Source organism: Heterocephalus glaber, unplaced genomic scaffold (genome assembly GCF_053883595.1).
Source record: "Heterocephalus glaber isolate CG9 unplaced genomic scaffold, H.glaber_assembly_v1.0 deba00000676, whole genome shotgun sequence".
Classification (NCBI taxonomy): Eukaryota; Metazoa; Chordata; class Mammalia; order Rodentia; family Bathyergidae; genus Heterocephalus; species Heterocephalus glaber.
In genome coordinates, this window is record NW_028258156.1 from 29,182,833 (window position 1) to 29,188,185 (window position 5,353).

Below are 5,353 nucleotides of genomic sequence, written 5' to 3' on the forward strand. Positions count from 1 at the left end.
ACATAGTGAAGGGCTAACATCTTTGAAATACTCAGATTTACTTGTCACATAGTCTAGAATTGATAGTAAAACAAGCTGTCTTGGAACTGAGTTTCTTATCAATGCAGTTGATAAATTTCCAGAATAGAGAAAAACAGGTGAGGAAGAATAACTGTCAGAGACAAAGCAAATATAATTACCAAAATGGCAAGAATGCAGTGACAGTCTAAGAACTTCCATTTGCGGGGATCGGTACTGATGGCTAAAGTATCATATTCCCAGTAGTGAGCGAGACAGGCTGCCAACTAGGGTATTGTTTGACTTGCGTAACCAGAAAAAAAAAATTACAAACTTGCGTAACCAGAAAAATACATTTTTTTAAGAAAAGGCTTTCTACTGCCCCAATGGAAAATTGTAATCTTTTGCCAAATGTCTAGATCTGAGCCAAGTAACAAGACTTATTATTCTAAGGGACTATGGAGTCCTCTGAAGTCCTCCATCAGTCTTGCTGTAAACAAATGCAGTATTATGCCAAAACATCCCCAGTTAGAGTGGGCTGTTAGAAAGGCCAGGGGCAAGCGGAATTCTGCCCCAAACTCATATCACAGAGTTTTCGATGCAATGTAGGCCTACCTTGTGGTCATTTTTCCAACCAACAGGTGGGTTGGGCTGAGCAGCAGGCAAAACCTTCACATTGCATGCCTAGCTTGCAGTATAAAAGCCAGTAGAATGGTAAAAATGTTCCACTGAAAACCCTTAAAATGTCCTTCTTCCCAACCCTTAATCAAGTCCATCAGAAACAGAACTACTGCTCATGAAAGATTGCAGAGGCTGGTGCCTCACCCAAGGAATTATGAGAAGTGATTTCCACTGTATCATTATGAGTGCTTGTCAGCATCGTATTAATGATCAATTGCCCCACTGTAGCACAGAAGTGAGATGGACGTGAAAAATGAAGATTGGGTCCCTTAACTTAATAAATCTCAATAAATTAATCTTAATGAAGTGTTAGTTCTAATTGTAGTAGGGACTAGTCCCTAGGTAATTTCTTCTCCAGGTTATATCCACAACATTTTGCACTTTCAAAGTGACATTTAAGCTAATAAATCACTTAAAATGATCAGCATCTGTTTGCTTTTATATAGGAAGGTCAACAGTACACATTTTTGTCTAAGTCTAAGCTCTGTATCAATTATTCTCTCTGTCACTACATAATCTAGAGACTTTAGTTTTTTGTTTTGCAGAATATCTTCTGGATCAACTGTCCCGATGGCAGTGGGCTAATTGAACTCTACAGATTTCAGTGTCAGTAAAGATTCATATATTGCAAAGTGGCTTCCATCAAAGTGAAACCTCAATATATAAGGTTTTCTTTCCTACTCGTGAGTAACCCTCACCTCAAAATTGCCAAATCTTACCATTGTGCTCCTGCATTTGTTTGAGCTGCTATATATTTGTGAGAATTACACTAAAAATTGACCAAGAGACTATTGAAAAGCATGAATATCTATATGTACATGTGAGAGAATCTTCATCTGGGGGCTGCGTGGTGAAAGAGAGGTTAAATCCACCCATGCTGGGTGGTCTTCCTGCTCCTCATTGTCAGTGTCACCTTCAATGCCATTGCCTCTGCTCATTCCTCCATTGGGGCAGCCGAAGCACTGTGAAGTAGTACAGGCTGTAACTCCCCAGGTACAGAATTATCCCCAACATCAGGTATCTTCATTCCTTCCAGATGACTTCCTTTAGGGTTAGCAGCCAAAATTACCATTTTCCATCTTTTCTCAACAGTAGGTAAGACATTGAACCGCCATTGAACTGCCAGCTCAACAGCATCTGAGTCCAAAGCTCTGCACTGCTGGTGTTCGGTGTCGGGCAGGATATCCCTCATGGTGCCGTGCGTGAAGCCTGGCAGAACTGTGCCTGCGCCCAGACTTAGAGCTTCCTGGGGGAGCTGTCTCTTACATAACAACTGGCTCTTGAGGACTGCCAGGAGCTCCATTCCAAGTCCTGTAATCAGCCAGGGTTTTCAGTTCCACAGCCAGCCGGAGCTGTCTGGTCAGCAGCAAAAGGACTGTCTGCATGTCTCCAGAAGCAGTGCTGTTGCTTTTTTATTTCTGAAAGTGTGTTCTTCACATCAGTTGTCACACATTGAACTTCAGCCACTTGAGTTTTGATCTTTTCAGCATCTTTAAAGCAGAGGGCACTGGGCACATCGACGACTGCTTCCTTTGTTTTCTATCTTTTCATGATGCTGTGGGTGCAAACCTGAGAGAGGCAGGCGAGGCTGTAAGCCCCACATGTTTTCCCTACCCCTGTCCTTAGGGTCCAACAAATGTATTAAGATTAAAGGACTGAGGTCTAATAAACTACTAGTAGTCATAGAGCATACTGTGCTCTTCCTGACATTAGGCCACTGGCTCCTACATCCCCACTTCTACTACCTGCAGGTCCTGAAGCTGCTGCATCTTCCAAGAGCTCTGCCTCTTCCAATGCCACGTTGTTATGTTCGAAATCATTTCTCCAGAGTTTCTTCATCAGTGTCATTTTCTTCTGTGCTGGTTGTCACTGTGGAACTAGCAGAAGAACTGCTGCCATCAAGATGGTTTACTTCATCTTCAGCAACTGCATCCAGGTCCAGATCTCCATCTGAAAGCTCATGGCGATCATCTTGATTCTGAATCTTCTCCTCATCATCTTCATCTTCCTTCTTATAGAAGCTGTTTCAAGGAGCACATCAAAGCATGACCCAGACTTTTTAGCTCATATCTCAGGTATGTCATCTTTTGGGGGGCTACGATGATTATCTGGTAGTGACAGGTCTCTTGACTTCTGAGTTCGAGATAGCTCAATGGTGTCTGTCTTTAAGATTGTCTATTTGTTGGATGTAGCTAGTCTGTGCAGCTTCCAACTGTGCGATACATCAGTGCTGGTCCCGGCATTTTTGAATAAAATGTTGCTGAAAATACCTGGAAACTTAGTTACTACATCATTTTGTCAATTCAAATATCCTTCATTCGCAAGTAAGTCCAAAAGGAAAAACCTACTATAGCCCTAGCATTCTCCAATTTCAAAGTCAGTTGCAAATTCTCAAATGATGTTTTTGGTGAGATCACTGCCGGATTGGCAAACCACCTCTACACGGTACTCATGTTTGGCAGTTTCAGGCAGACCTGCTGGGAGCTCCAGAAACACAGGTAAGTTGTAAGCAGGAACAACTCCATTTCCATCTTTCAATCCCCAGCAAAGTCCTGCAGCGTGGAGAGGTGGACTACAAACGGGATCTGGTCTCTGGGGAAAAGTGCTGAGATTCTCTGCAACAAAAGCAGCTGAATCATAAGATGGTACCAATTCACTGGTAAAGTCTGGCGGGCAAGGAATGGGCACCATGGGCTTTTGATGAACTCACTGAAACATCATTAGGATCAGAGACCTTCGATATCAACTTACTCTTACTACAAAAACACAACTGGTGTTCCGCTTCCCAAGGAAGGATTCCCAACAGCTCAGTCTTGGGTTAGACATGTCTTCTGAGTCATCAGGGTTGTAAACTTATTTTTCAGCTAAGCATCTAATCATGCAATCCTCATTTCCACTGCAGTCCTAATTTCGGGAACATATCCATCTTTTGCAGTTCTTACAGCTTCTACGTTTGTTTCCACTTCTTGAACTAAGCTGATCAAGAGACAGACACTGACAAAATTCAGCTACCCTTCATTTGCTTTAGTGACGTGCTGCTCATAAGTTTCTGCCAAAGGTTGAAGGTATGTCCACCGTGCATTCCTCCGTACAGTGCACACTTACACCAGATACACTTCTTACAAGGCCAACAAAACACTGAGTTTTTCTTGGTGATTTTCACATTTGTCCTTTTCACTTTTTGCACGTTTGGTGAGATTGCAGAATTGAAGAGGAGCAGGCTGCTGTTGTTACTTCTTCTGCCCAACGACAATTCACTAGCTCTCCATGGCAATGAGGACCCTGAGCTGGCTGTTCCACCTCCCAGAGTGCACGCAATACAGCTGAAGCAACAAAGCTTGGAGCAATGCGGACACAAGATAGCATCGACAATTTTTCCATGCAAACGAAACATCGCAAAACCTCTGCAATGCGCTTCACGCTCTGTTCATTGTCTCTGGCTTTCAGCCGGGCGCTCGGCGACCCGCGGGGTCGTGGTCAGCCCTGATAGCCGGCCTGAGGTCACCAGGTCAAACTATCAAGCACAAGCCAGCTCCTAAGTCAGGGGGCTTCCAGAAGGGCCCCTCTGGCGACCCCCATTTCATGAGAGGAACACGCAGCTCCTTCCTCCCACCTTGGCCTCCGGCCTGTGACCGTAAGGAGGCACCAGCCTATCTGATGTTGGCGAGCAATTTTGGCCACTGGAGTGCGCAGGCGCTGAGGCATTGCAAAAGATTCTGGAACACCACCGGTAACCAGGGCAGCCAGGAAGCCGCAATGCGCATGCACGCAGGAGGCTGGTCATCTGTGTTTTCTGAACTATAATCTTTGACCTAAAGGCTACCAGTTTTGAGTGAAACTTTGAATAATACAGGACTCTGAAGTAGGTATAGGCTTGGGTCTAACCTTCCCTCCTGCTTAGATCCTACAGAGGTCTCCACTAAAATGCCACAAGGACATGGTAGGATGGACTCCTCATGTTCTGGGGGGAGAACAGGCCTGCTGAGAACAACTCATCATTTGCAAATTAGCTCCTTATGTGATTCAGAGAGCTGTCTGATGTCAAGAGACTGTGAAAACAAAGCACTGCTTCGTCTGGATATTATTCTTTCTGCCAAGTGTTAATAGCAAGAATCGATGGATGGAAACAACTGATGGAAACAATTCGACCAAGGTCAGGGGTAGGGCGTGTTGTCCAGAGAACCTAAGTAAATTAAATAAATAGGTGGTCCAATGCTCCAAATCACCAACTTCTGTTGTGTTTTGCCTCTCACTCAACCTTAACAATAATTTTGGGAAACGAATTTTTTAAATCAGTCCTCAGGGAAGGGAAAGCCTCCTGCCTGATTACTGTGAGTCAGTAGGCTGTGTGAGAATGCACTGCAGCTCTATTCACTAGGCCCCCGGAAGCCAGAGCTACTTGTCTCCAAAGGACAGAGGCTTAAAAAACACTGCCAGTCAACGATGAAGAGCACAGGTGCTCATTAGCTGTACTTGAAAAGGAAAGCATCAATGTGACATGAATGTCTGTACAGACTCCTAAGTAGTATTGAGTCCACTGGCTGGTCCAGCCACCATCTGAAATTAACAGAGAAATGAGTGACAATTTCTCAGGAAAGGTCATGAGGATGGTTTCTGAAGGTAAGTAGACAGACTAGAGATTGGCTTCCCACATCAAGGCACACTGGACAGGACT

At 44.3% G+C, this 5,353-nt stretch overlaps 1 pseudogene; it reads right to left on the reverse strand.

The window, feature by feature from the left end:
• Positions 1-1,592: 1,592 nt before the first annotated feature.
• Positions 1,593-3,775, reverse strand: LOC101714442 (E3 ubiquitin-protein ligase TRIM37 pseudogene; annotated as a pseudogene).
• Between the last annotated feature and the right edge of the window lie 1,578 nt (positions 3,776-5,353).